Below are 14,574 nucleotides of genomic sequence, written 5' to 3' on the forward strand. Positions count from 1 at the left end.
GGTGCAGCAACAATCTTAATTTTGGAGAACCCTGGCATAGTGACCATATTTGGGTTTTAAACGCTTTAAATGGGCACTTCTAATTTTTTCCGGTATTCCCCGGGAGTCTCGGGATAAATATGAGGAATTATTATTATGGAACTTGCCAAGATATAAATGGTAGTTTATCTGTGCTTAGTAACATCTGTTGATCTGGGAGTGAATATATATTTGGTCAACATTTAGTATATGACTGATCAGTGTCCCAATACTGTTACACTGAATTACAAGACTGAAAATAACTCTACCTACGCATTGAGCTATCTCACTTGGCAGTTTAACAGCCATTGTTATTCAGCAAACAGTACATGTTTCACCATCCCACACGCATTACCAAGCATCCATTATAGTATTATGTACATGAAATCTCCCAGTATAAGAGGCCATTACGATGCTTACATTGGCTCTTCCGTACCCTCAATCTGTTTCTCTGTAGCAGTGTTTTATACATGTGGGGCGTACATTACAGTAATCACCACCGTCAGTTCCCATTGGCTCAACTTATTCACTATTCTCCATACTCTTCAAGATGTATTACACAAATCTATATGGCCTATGTCAGTGGACGTATACAAGGAACATCTAACCAGCTGTGCCCCCCCGTGAAAGATCATTGCTGAGTGAACTCTTGCCCGGGAAATGTGGAAATGCACATCTGTGAATTAATCGTATGTGGCCTATGTAGCGTATACTGATAGGAAGCCTGGATTCACAGCCATAGTATTCAACATGGACACTATCTGATAGCACAGTCCAGACCTCAGTTCAAATACTATTTTAAAATCGTTCAAATAATTGTAACTTTTGCTTTAGCCAGCCTGAAATGCAAGATGGGAGGGGTTTGCAGTTTTGGGAGTAATCCTATTGGTACATTTAGCCAGGGAAGCTCAGTCAAGCACAGACAAAGTATTTTAAATGATTCCTAATAGTATTTGAACCCAGGTCTTGTGGAGTGTACTCTATCTGAGAGAGCCCAGACCTGCTGAGTGACTAATCACTGTGTTAACTGTATAGAGGCTTGAAGTGACTTTTAAAGCTGAGAGAACGTCAGCCCTGCTATCTGTCTTGTTTTTGACAACTACCACCATATAATGATTACTACAAACAGCTTACTGAATAGCACATAAGTACAGAATACAGGGGTTGGGGGATATATTGGCATCTTTCCACTATTCTATCAGGTCTTACTGGAAGAAAAACACGTAATAAATTGACACAATTCCAACGTAGAACAATATCGTGAAACCTTTTAAAAAGTTAAAAGGCTGTAGGATGGTTACAGTAACCTCATATCTAAATGGTGTTGCTGTGCTGTGCTCCCTAGTCCCTACTTCATCAGGAGTCACCAAGCAGGAGGTGGAGTGTGATTGGTCTCGCTTCATGGTATTCCAAACCCTCCCCTCCCCATGGTGTGTCTGGGGTGTACTGTATATCCAGTCTGATCCCAGAACCTGCTTTCCCATCCACACGGAGGTAACGGGTGAGTCCAAAATGGTACCTCTATTCTTTAAACAGGGCCCAATGGAGCTCCGGTCTAAAAGTAGCGCACTATATAGGGAACAAGTGTGCCATTTGGGACACGACACACACTTATTGAAAATCAAATGGATGTCAAACTGCCACAGTGGGATGGTAGGCAACTCAAATCAAATGTATTTGTCACATACACATGGTTAGCAGATGTTAATGCGAGTGTAGCGAAATGCTTGTGCTTCTAGTTCCGACAATGCAGTAATAACCAACAAGTAATCTAACTAACAATTCCAAAACTACTACCTAATACACACAAGTGTAAAAGGATAAAGAATATGTACATAAAGATATATGAATGAGTGACGGTACAGAACGGCATAGGCAAGATGCAGTAGATGGTATCGAGTACAGTACATACATATGAGATGAGTAATGTAGGGTATGTAAACAAAGTGGTATAGTTTAAAGGGGCTAGTGATACATGTATTACATAAAGATGCAGTAGATGATATAGAGTACAGTATATACATATACATATGAGATGAGTAATGAAGGGTATGTTAACATTATATTAAGTAGCATTGTTTAAAGTGGCTAGTGATCTATTTTACATCAATTCCCATTATTAAAGTGGCTGGAGTTGAGTCAGTGTGTTGGTGATTGGTGAAGAGGGTGACTGTGAAATAGTTTTGTCACTCTGCATCTCTTCAAAGAGAACACACCAATGATGTTTTATCTGAAGAGAAGTGAATATAGAACAGATACATTCTAGCTTGTTTACATTGTTGCATATCGGTTGTAACTCTACTTGTATACACCCCTAATCTCTTAGAGTAATCTACACTCTGTGGTGCATAATAACCTCATACACACAGCTCTATTGTTCCTTATTCAGATTGCTTGATATGATTACAGTGTGTGGTGAAATGAATTAGCCATTGCCTTAAATTAAGCGTTTGAAAGCAACATAGGCAGCTAGGGGCTTTCCATTGCCCTAGTTTCCATGGCTTTAGAGCTGAGAGACAGAGGGGGAGAGAGAGAGAAAGACAGAGGGGGAGAGAGTGAACAGGAGAGAGTGAGGGAAACGGGGGGGAGAGAGAGAGTGTTCTGATGACATTCCATGTAGCCGTGGAGAGGTAGAGGAGAGTCATGGTGGTGCTAGATAATGAGAACAGCAGTGCAGACTGGCTCAGGTTCAGAGCAGGCCCAGGCCAGGGAGAGAGAGAGAGAGAGATGCCTGCCAGAAGTGCTGAGCTCATATGTAAAGCTGTAGAAGGGAGACTCACTAACTGTAGCAGCAGCACTCAAACTCTCATCGTTTCTGTTCTGCTTGGTTTCTGGAAACAGGTTCTGAGGTTTCTGAAGAGTTGCTACTGATTTGTTGATTTCAGGTATTGCCTCACGAAGACGTTTTTTGTCGATATTGTGTGTGTGTGTGTGTGTGTGTGTGTGTGTGTGTGTGTGTGTGTATATGGGTGTGTATCCGTTCATGCATATGTGATCCTGTCCATGTGTGGACACGGCACATCATTCATATGAAGTGAAATAAAACCTACAAGGTCTCATAAAGGATTTGAAACTTCCAGTTAGAACTCCTCACCAGAACAATACTGTACCACCCTGGGAGAGGGAGAGAGGGAGACCCGTCCCAAGATGGCAGAGTGGAATGTCCATAAGTCCATGTTTGGGAGGCAAAACTTTTCTATGGGTTTACAGCAATGACACGGAGGTTTGTTTGTGTGTATTGGGTTTACAGCAATGACACGGGTGTGTGTGTGTGTGTGTGTGAGATATCTGTGTGTAGTGGATTTACAGTAATGACATGGAGGTGTGTGTGTCCTCTGTGTGCAGTGGGTTTACAGCAATTACACGGGTGTGTGTGTGTGTGTGTGTGTGTGTGTGTCCTCTGTGTGTAGTGTATTTACTGTAATGACATGGAGGGGTGTGTGTGTGTGTCCTCTGTGTGCAGTGGGTTTACAGCAATTATACAGAGGTGTGTGTGTGTGTGTGTGTCCTCTGTGTGTAGTGGGTTTACAACAATGACACAGAGGTGTGTGTGTTCTCTGTGTGCAGTGTGTTTACAATAAGACGCAGAAGTCTGTGTGTGTTCTCCGTCTCTCCTCCATGAGCAATTACAGAGTTATTTACTCTCATCAATCTCTGGTGGAAGAGCCTGCTATCTGATACACCACAGAACACCAGAACACTCCTCATCATAACGCTTATAGACAGAACCCTGAAGAATTCTTCATGATTCAGGACTATTTCTCTCACATCTGTCCATTTGGAACCACAGAATTAATATTCCAGCTTTCATGTTCTAGAAGGTTTAACGAAAACACTTCCATCAAACTGAGTGAACAATTTGGCTTTTGTGTTGTTTAGTTTGTTTTACTTCCCAATAAGGAATGACTGTCCTCCAACCGTAGTAATCTATTGAGGTAAACTATGACTATCCTCCAACCGTAGTAATCTATTGAGGTAAACTATGACTGTCCTCCAACCGTAGTAAACTATGACTGTCCTCCAACCGTAGTAATCTATTGAGGTAAACTATGACTATCCTCCAACCATAGTAATCTATTGAGGTAAACTATGACTATCCTCCAACCATAGTAAACTATGACTGTCCTACAACCGTAGTAATCTATTGAGGTAAACTATGACTATCCTCCAACCATAGTAAACTATGACTGTCCTCCAACCGTAGTAATCTATTGAGGTAAACTATGACTGTCCTACAATCGTAGTAATCTATTGAGGTAAACTATGACTGTCCTACAATCGTAGTAATCTATTGAGGTAAACTATGACTGTCCTACAACCGTAGTAATCTATTGAGGTATACTATGACTGTCCTACAACCGTAGTAATCTATTGAGGTATACTATGACTATCCTCCAACCATAGTAATCTATTGAGGTAAACTATGACTGTCCTACAACCATAGTAATCTATTGAGGTAAACTATGACTGTCCTCCAACCATAGTAATCTATTGAGGTATACTATGACTGTCCTACAACCATAGTAATCTATTGAGGTATACTATGACTGTCCTACAACCGTAGTAATCTATTGAGGTAAACTATGACTGTCCTACAACCATAGTAATCTATTCAGAACCCAACACAAGCTGAGCCAATTCAGATCACGTTGAGTGTGTCTGTCAAAGATCCATCATACAAAATACAGCGTGTTGTAGGGGCCCTGGTCAAAGGCAGTGCTCTACATAGGGAATAGGGAGCCGTGTGGGACGCATTGAGGGAGAATAACAAGGGTGTGTGCTGTGTGATTCTGAGAAGGGTTTTCCAGAACCATGTTGTTCAATACCATAAACACTTTAAACTCTCCTTGACCTCCTTCAGAGAGCGGCCCAGTGACCCCATCCATTAACCTAATTTAGTTCAGCCACGACCTCTTCACCACTCTCACGCAAGCACATACACACACACACACACACACACGCACACGCACAGACACACAACCACTGTACTAGTGGATGCATTACCATGGTAACGGGCAAAACGTTTTTTTTTTTTTTTTTTTTTTAGAGAGAGACACCCTTCCTTGATGTTGCAACATTTAATCCTATGATTAAATTACAGGGGTGGAGTGCACAGTGCGTATCGTTCCCTTCCAATAAAGGCCATTTAGGAAAGCCAGTTTTTACACTGGGGTGATTCCCCAGGTCTTTATGCACGTGGCTCGTTCAGGCGTTTAAGATCAAACGGACATTATTTTATGTCTCACTTTCTAAATCCAGGAGGTGGACACACACACACACACACACACACACACACAGAGAGGTGCTTGCATGGACACACACAGACACACACACACACACACACAGACACACACACAGACACACACACACACACAGAGGTGCGTGCATGGACACACACAGACACACACACACACAGACAGACACACACACACACACAGAGGTGCGTGCATGGACACACACAGACACACACACACACAGACACACAGACACACACACACACAGACAGACACACACACACAGAGAGGTGCGTGCATGGACACACACAGACACACACACACAATCATACATATACAAACTAGTTTCTAGGTTGAACCCTACGTTAAGACGTTGCTGCTGTCTGAGCCTAGCATGACTTTCAGTTATGTTATTGTAACCATGAAAACACTCTGGGCCCTGGCCCATAACTGTGGATGGCTTGTATACATAGTGTTGTAATGGACTCACAGGCTGTTAACTTAACTCCAAGAACCGTTCTGAGACATCAATTGCTTACTACGAATGGGTTAGTCCTCTGTGGGTGATTGTGTGTGTGTTATTGCACATATAGAGCACTATTTGGCAATTGTTTACTACGAATGGTTTAGTCCTGTGTGGGTGATTGTATGTGTGTTATTGCACATATAGATCCCTTTTTGGCAATCCTTCTTTCTTCTAAGGGGGATTCTGACCTCTGAACTCCTAGTTATGTTTCCGCTTGGCCGAAGGACAGGAAAGAGTGGAGTTGTAGACACTGTCAAACTTTAGTTAATATTAGGCGATCCGATCAACAACATCTCAAACAACCACTGACTCATGACAGATTCTACCTGTGTTGTCTTCCAAGTTAAGTGATTGGGACAACAAAAGCCACATTGGCTGTCCTGTTGTTTCTATGTGATGAGCAACAGTACAATACTGTCTTTAATGGGGTTTACTAGCGTATATCTTTTCAACAGTACAATACTGGCTTTAATGGGGTTTACTAGCGTATATCTTTTCAACAGTACAATACTGTCTTCAATGGGGTTTACTAGCGTATATCTTTTCAACAGGACAATACTGGCTTTAATGGGGTTTACTAGCGTATATCTTTTCAAACAGTACAATACTGGCTTTAATGGGGTTTACTAGCGTATATCTACAATACTGTCTTTAATGGGGTTTACTAGCGTATATCTTTTCAACAGTACAATACTGTCTTTAATGGGGTTTACTAGCGTATATCTTTCAAACAGCAAAGCCAACAAAACAAAAGGATAGTAGAAACATGAAGAGTAAAATCTGTCTAAATAGATTAAATGTGTAGCAACCATTCCAAAAAAACAGTTTTCTCAACGAGTATATATGTTATGAGTGAACTATAAACTGAGCCGTAACCCATACTGTTATTGCAGGAAACATCCTCGTTGCCTAATATGACAGGGGACTCTGTCGGTCTCGACCACCTGACATGGGTCCAGCCAAAGACATGTACAGAATATGGCTTTGGCAACATGATGATCTCACAAACTCACTGCTATACTTGACGATTGTCCAAAAGACACAAATGCCAAACTGCGAGGCTACAGCCAAAAGTCCAGCTGGTCTCTGGTTATGACTATGAGTGAAAGGCTACAGTCAAACCTCCAGCTGGTCTCTGCTTATGACTATGAGTGAAAGGCTACAGTCAAACCTCCAGCTGGTCTCTGGTTATGACTATGAGTGAAAGGATACAGTCAAACCTCCAGCTGGTCTCTGCTTATGACTATGAGTGAAAGGATACAGTCAAACCTCCAGCTGGTCTCTGGTTATGACTATGAGTGAAAGGATACAGTCAAACCTCCAGCTGGTCTCTGCTTATGACTATGAGTGAAAAGCTACAGTCAAACCTCCAGCTGGTCTCTGCTTATGACTATGAGTGAAAGGCTACAGTCAAACCTCCAGCTGGTCTCTGCTTATGACTATGAGTGAAAGGCTACAGTCAAACCTCCAGCTGGTCTCTGGTTATGACTATGAGTGAAAGGCTACAGTCAAACCTCCAGCTGGTCTCTGCTTATGACTATGAGTGATAGTAGCTTCTTTATAGTTTCACCTGATGTGATTCCAACCTGACGTGATTCCAATCTGACATGATTCCAATCTGACATGATTCCAACCTGACGTGATTCCAACCTGACGTGATTCCAAAGTCAAACTTCGCCATTTTTGTTGTTCATGTTGAGTCGGCAAATCATACACTATTTACTGCATACTGTAAGTTAATTGGTACCTATGGAATGTAAAGGCCTATGTGTCATCTACAAACTTGATGATTGAGTTGGAGGTGTGCTTGGCCACGCAGTCATGGGTGAACAGGGAGTACAGAAGGGGGCTGAGCACGCACCCTTGTGGGGCCTCAGTGTTGAGGATCAGTGAAGTGAAGGTGTTGTTTCCTACCTTCACCAGCTGGGTGCAGCCCATCAGGAAGTCCAGGACCCAGTTGTACAGGGCGGGTTTTGGACCCAGGGCCTCAAGCTTAATAAGGAGCTTGGAGGATACTGTGGTGTTGAATGCTGAGCCATAGTCAATGAACAGCATTCTTACATAGTTATTCCTCTCGTCCAGATGGGTTAGGGCAGCGTGCAGTGTGATGGCGATTGCATCATTTGTGGATCTATAGGGGCGGTAAGCAAATTGAAGTGGTTCTAGGGTGTCAGGTAAGAAGGAGGTGATATGATCCTTGACTAGTCTCTCGAAGCACTTCATGATGGCAGAAGTGAGTGCTATGGATTGATAGTCATTTAGTTCAGTTACCTTTGATTTTCTTGAGTACAGGAACAATGGTGGCCATCTTGAAGCATGTGGGGACAGCAGACTGGGATAGGGAGAGACTGAATATGTGCATAAACATTCCAGCCAGCTGGTCTGTGCATGCTCTGAGGACGCGGCTAGAGATGCAGTCCGGCCCGGTGGCCTTGCGAGGGTTAACGCGCTTAAATGTCTTACTCACGAGAGAGCCATGTTTCTGTGAAACAGAGTACGTGAAACAGAGTACGTTACAATCCCTGATGTCTCTCTGGAAGGAAATCTTCTTCCTGAGCTTGTCAACTTTATTATCCAGAGACTGAACATTTGCGAGTAATATACTCGGAAGCGGTGGGTGGACTGTGCGCCTCCTAGTGGACTAGAAGTCCAATCCGAATACCTCTCTCAATACCGTTGGTATTGTTTTGGATCAGCATCTGAAATTAGTTCAATTGCCCTGGGGGGTACGAACAAAGGATCCGATTCTGGAAAGTTGTAATCCTGGTTGTAATGCTGGTGAATTACCGCCGAGCTGATATCCAAAAGTTCATCCCGGTTGTATGTAATAAAAAAACACAATTCTGGGCCAGTGACGTAAGAAATAACACGTAAAAAAAATACAAAATACTGCAAAGTTGACAAGGGACCAGAAGCATTGCTGTCCTTTCTATCAGCACCATTCTTATATGTTGTGACAAGGTAAGGGTGGTATACGGAAGATAGCCCAAATTATGGCAAGAACAGCTCAAATAAGCAAAGAGAAACGACAGTCCATCATTACTTTAAGACATGAAGGTCAGATCATTCGGAAAATGTAAAGAACTTTAAAAGTTTATTCAAGTGCAGTCGCAAAAACCACCAAGCTCTATGATGAAACTGTCTCTCATGAGGACCACCACAGGAAAGGAAGACCCAGAGTTACCTGGCTCTCATGAGGACCGCCATAGGAAAGGAAGACCCAGAGTTACCTGGCTGTCATGAGGACCGCCACAGGAAAGGAAGACCCAGAGTTACCTGGCTGTCATGAGGACCGCCACAGGAAAGGAAGACCCAGAGTTCCCTGGTTGTCATGAGGACCGCCACAGGAAAGGAAGACCCAGAGTTCCCTCTGCTGCAGAGGATGCGTTCATTACAGTTACCAAATAAATGCTTCACAGAGTTTAACAGACACATCTCAACATCAACTGTTCAGAGGAGACTGCGTGAATCAGGCCTTCATGGTCAAATTGCTGCAAAGAAACCACTACTAGAGGACACCAATAAGAAGAGACTTGCTTGGGCCAAGAAACACGCGCAATGGATGTTTGACCGGTGGAAATCTGTCCTTTTGGTCTGATGAGGCCAAATTTGAGATTTTTGGTTCCAACCGCCGTGTCTTAGTGAGACGCAGAGTAGGTGAACGGATGATCTCCGCATGTGTGGTTTCCACCGTGAAGCATGGAGGAGGAGGTGTGATGGTGTGGGGGTGCTTTGCTGGTGACACTGTCTGTGATTTATTTATAATTCAAGGCACACTTAACCAACATAGCTACCACAGAATTCTGCAGCGATACGTCTTCGCATTTGGTTCGAGCTTAGTGTAACTTTTTTGTTTTTCAACAGGACAACGACCCAACACACCTCCAAGCTGTGTAATGGCTATTTGAGCAAGAAGGAGAGTAATGGAGCGCTGCATCAGATGACCTGGTCTTCACAATCACCCAACCTCAACCCAATTGAGATGGTTTGGGATGAGTTGGACCGCAGAGTGAAGGAAAAGCAGCCAACAAGTGCTCAGCATATGTGGGAACTCCTTCAAGACTGTTGGAAAAGCATTCCTCATGAAGCTGGTTGAGAGAATGCCAAGAGTGTGCAAAGCTGTCATCAAGGCAAAGGGTGGCTACTTTGAACAATCTAATATATAAAATATATTTCGATTTGTTTAACACTTTTTTGGTTACTACATGATTCCATATGTGTTATTTCATAGTTTTGATGTCTTCACTATTATTCTACAATGTAGAAAATAGTAAAATAAAGAAAAACCCTTGAATGAGTAGATGTGTTCAAACTTCTGATTGGTAAAGTATGTAAATTAAATGTTTCTGTATTTTGAACACATTTGCATAAACATTTGCTAAATGTTGACTTCAGACTGTCACACAGCGAAATGTGGAATAAGTCACGGGGTATAACTCCTTTCTGAAGACACTATGTTAGTATACACTAAGTCCTCTATAGTCGTGTCTATGCTGTCTTTATCTGGTGCGTCACAACTTACCCACATTTTTAGAAAGGAAATAGTGAGATGGAAAATTCTAACATCCTGACAATTAATTTACCATGTTTGACAGGAATCTTCATCAGGAATCTTCATCAGGAATCTTCATCAGGAATCTTCATCAGGAATCTTCATCAGGAATCTTCATCAGGAATCTTCAAATCGGAAGGAAAATATGTATCAAGAAAAGAATACTACACATTACCAAACATAACAGTACAGACAAATGGATCCAGTGAGAAACCTTTGCTGTGTGATACTTTATTCCATGATGACATTTTAACCTTTGACCTTTCTGTTTCACACAAGAGTTAGTTCATAGTATTCACTAGATAATCTTCTATCTCTGCAGTACAATGGTACAGTACTAGAGTCAGATCACAACAAGACATGTAAACCAACACACGCACGCAGCAGGATTCCTTAATCTGTCTTTTTAAAGGTCTTATTCTTGATAAATGACCCACTTTGACCTTCCAGTATTCTCATGAGTGTTTACAGAGCGGAGTCTGCAGAGCACTGAGTCTGCAGACCACCCTGTCAGGCCTGAGAGCCCTACTAGACAGTTTTGGGCTGTGCGTAGATTATATTATTTGTAGTGTATGCTTATATTTGCATGGTAACAAAAGTAGCAACAAATATCAGTATACTCTACCAATAATGGTAATGAGTATTTATCTATTTTTTTTTTTTACCTTTCATTTACCTGGAGGAAACTGTGGCTGTCTCTCATTAAACGCTCGAAAAGCACTGAACTCAAACAAACCCTGACACTCGCCCGGGTGCACAAGGGAATCAGGAAGTTGACCACTTATCTCAATTATCCCAATCAGAAATAGAGAAAGACGAGTAGAGGAGAGAAAAGCAGAGCAAAGGAAAACAAAAGTCTGGTCGGCAAGCCTCTGGCCCACAGCGGCGGATCGACACTAGCCTGGACACAAACACAACACAACCTCATTTGTGGTGGAAATCATTCTGCTGTGAGAGTTTATTTGCTCTTGGCCTTGTTTGACAGGCGGCTCCGCCAGGGGTCACGACCCTGGAAATGAATCAGCTGACCCCCCCCTCCTCTGAGGACGCTGTAGGAAGTGACTAATTCTGAGATTTATTTTAGAGATAATGTTTGTATCTCAAAGGGCACCCTGTTCCCTTTATAGTGCACTACTTTTGACCAGGACCCATAAGTAGTGCACTACTTTTGACCAGGGCCCATAAGTAGTGCACTACTTTTGACCAGGACCCATAAGTAGTGCACTACATAGGGAATAGGGTGCCTTTTGATACATAGTCTTAATAGAAACTAGTGATGAGCTGCCTGACTGCCCTAGCGCCTCCCTTTCTACCCATCTAAGTGTTACTTGTCTGTACGCCTTATTGCTTCCTAACCAGAATCAATTACTGGCTGATTACTGGAACAAGGAATGATCCCCCCCATGCAGTCATTCTGACTGCTCACAAGCTTTGTCCCTCTGAATTTGGAGGTCTCATTTTAAACGTATTTAAGTTATGGACCTTTGTCAAGTTCACGTTTGGGTGTTCTGTTACTCTATGAACTTATCAACCTTTTTTTTGTTCTCACAGCCAACGTTGGACATTTATTTGATTTGGAAGGTCTGTTTTAGCTGGCGGCTGACACCATGGCTAACGTGAACATCGAGTACTGTAAGGGGTGTGTGTGTGTGTGTGTGGCGAACCACATCGGCCATGTTGAAGGGTGTGAGGTGACTCCTGTCTGAGGGGAAGCTGTGTCACCAGTTTAAAAGGCTCACTGGGACCCATCGCTGCGTGCTCACATTATAGACAACACAGTGCACCATACAACCACAGAGTTGGATGGTGGTTGGTCCCAGAACTACTTTTGGGGCTGTCCTTCCCAAAATATCCAGTGTCTGTTGCCAGGGCGATAGGAACTAGGAAGGAACATTCAGAAAGCATTTGTCCCATTTGATTAAGAATAGGGTGGAAGGACCTCATTAAGGATCCAACCCCCTTTTTTTTTTTTAATTGCCTAAAATGACATACCCAAATCTAACTGCCTGTAGCTCAGGCCCTGAAGCAAGGATATGCATATTCTCGATACCATTTAATGAAGAATAGGGTGGAAGGACCTCATTAAGACTCCAAGATAGACAAAATATATATTGTAGCTTTGGGAATGAATTGTAATAGAATATTCATTATATTGTTGATTTTATTGTGATGAAATGCTACACTCCCATCAGGTTTTGGCCAGTGAATCAAAGCCCTTTCACCATGCATGGAGTATCTCATCATTGAACTGGATCACTCATAAACCACAATGGCAACAAAACACATCAGTGTGTAATTCACTCAACTGTCCCTAGATGTTTTCTTTTCAACCCAGATGAGATGATCTTTGAGAGAGAGAGAGAGAGAGAGAGAGAGAGAGAGAGAGAGAGAGAGAGAGAGAGAGAGAGAGAGAGAGAGAGAGAGAGAGAGAGAGAGAGAGAGAGAGAGAGAGAGAGAGAGAGAGAGAGAGAGAGAGAGAGAGAGAGAGAGAGAGAGAGAGAGAGAGAGAGAGAGAGAGAGAGAGAGAGAGAGAGAGAGAGAGAGAGAGAGAGAGAGAGAGAGAGAGAATTCATAGTACCCCTTCAGTTATTCCACATGTTGTTGTGTTACAGCCTGAATTCAAAATGGATTCCATTTTTTTTTTCTCACCCATCTACACACAATACCACTTGTTTTTAGAATTTGTGTTAGACATTTTAGCAAATGTATTGCAAATTGTCACGTTCTGACCATAGAGAGTCCTTATTTTCTATGGTGGAGAAGGTCAAGGCGTGACTGGGGGTTTAGTCTAGTTTATATTTTCTATTTGGGGTTCTAGTTTTGTTTTCTATGTTGGTGTTTGGTATGATTCCCAATTAGAGGCAGCTGGCTTTCGTTGTCTCTAATTGGGGATCATATTTAAGTAGCATTTTTCCACCTGTGTTTTGTGGGATATTGTTTATGGGTAGCTGTATGTCAGCACTCCATTGTCGTCACGTTTCGTTATTCTTTATTGTTTTGTGTGTTTCCCTAAATAAAGATGTGGAACCCAGATCACACTGCACGTTGGTCCGTTTCTCCACACGAACGTGACAGAATATCCCACCAGTCCAGGACCAAAGCAGGCGTTTGGTGCAATCTGTGCCGGTCCCACGCATCAGGCCTCCAGCGCGCCTTCCCAGGCCGGTATGTCCTGTGCCTGCTCCTCACACTCGCCCAGATGTACGCCTCCACAGCCCAGTACGTCCTGTGCTAGCTCCTCGCACTAGCCATGCGAAGTGTGTCATCGTTCCGGTACAATTTGTGCTGGCTCTACGCACCAGGTCTCCAGTGTGCCTCCACAGCCCAGTGCGTCCTGTGCTAGCTCCTTGCACATGCCGTGCGAGGTGTGTCATCGAACCGGTACCATTGATGCAGGCTATACGCACCAGGTCACCTTCACAGCCCAGTACGTCCTGTTCCTTCTCCCCGCACTCGCCCTGAAGTGCGTGTCATCAGTCCAGTGCCACCTGTACCGGCCCCACACATCAGGCCTCCAGTGCGTCTCCCCAGTCCAGTAAGTCCTGTGCCTGCTCTTCGCGCTCATCCTGAGGTGCGTGTCACCTGTCCGGTACCACCAGTGCCGGCCCCACGCACCAGGCTTCCTGCGATGATCCCCATTCCAGAGCTTCCGGCGACAGTTCCCAGTCCGGAACCTCCTGAGGCGGTCCACGGTTCCGGAACCTCCTGAGGCGGTCCACGGTTCCGGAACCTCCTGAGGCGGTCCACGGTTCCGGAACCTCCTGAGGCGGTCCACGGTTCCGGAACCTCCTGAGGCGGTCCACGGCCCGGAGCTTCCAAACACGGCGTCCAGTCCACCTGGACCCTGTAACCTGGTGTTGGACTATAGACTGTAACCTGGTGTTGGACTATAGACTGTAACCTGGTGTTGGACTATAGACTGTAACCTGGTGTTGGACTATAGACAGTAACCTGGTGTTGGACTAGAGACAGTAACCTGGTGTTGGACTATAGACTGTAATTGGTGTTGGACTATAGACTGTAACCTGGTGTTGGACTATAGACTGTAACCTGGTGTTGGACTATAGACAGTAACCTGGTGTTGGACTATAGACTGTAACATGGTGTTGGACTATAGACTGTAACCTGGTGTTGGACTAGAGACAGTAACCTGGTGTTGGACTATAGACTGTAACCTGGTGTTGGACTATAGACTGTAACCTGGTGTTGGACTATAGACTGTAACCTGGTGTTGGACTATAGAC

Source organism: Oncorhynchus clarkii, unplaced genomic scaffold, assembly GCF_045791955.1.
Source record: "Oncorhynchus clarkii lewisi isolate Uvic-CL-2024 unplaced genomic scaffold, UVic_Ocla_1.0 unplaced_contig_9426_pilon_pilon, whole genome shotgun sequence".
In the NCBI taxonomy this organism is placed as follows: domain Eukaryota; kingdom Metazoa; phylum Chordata; class Actinopteri; order Salmoniformes; family Salmonidae; genus Oncorhynchus; species Oncorhynchus clarkii.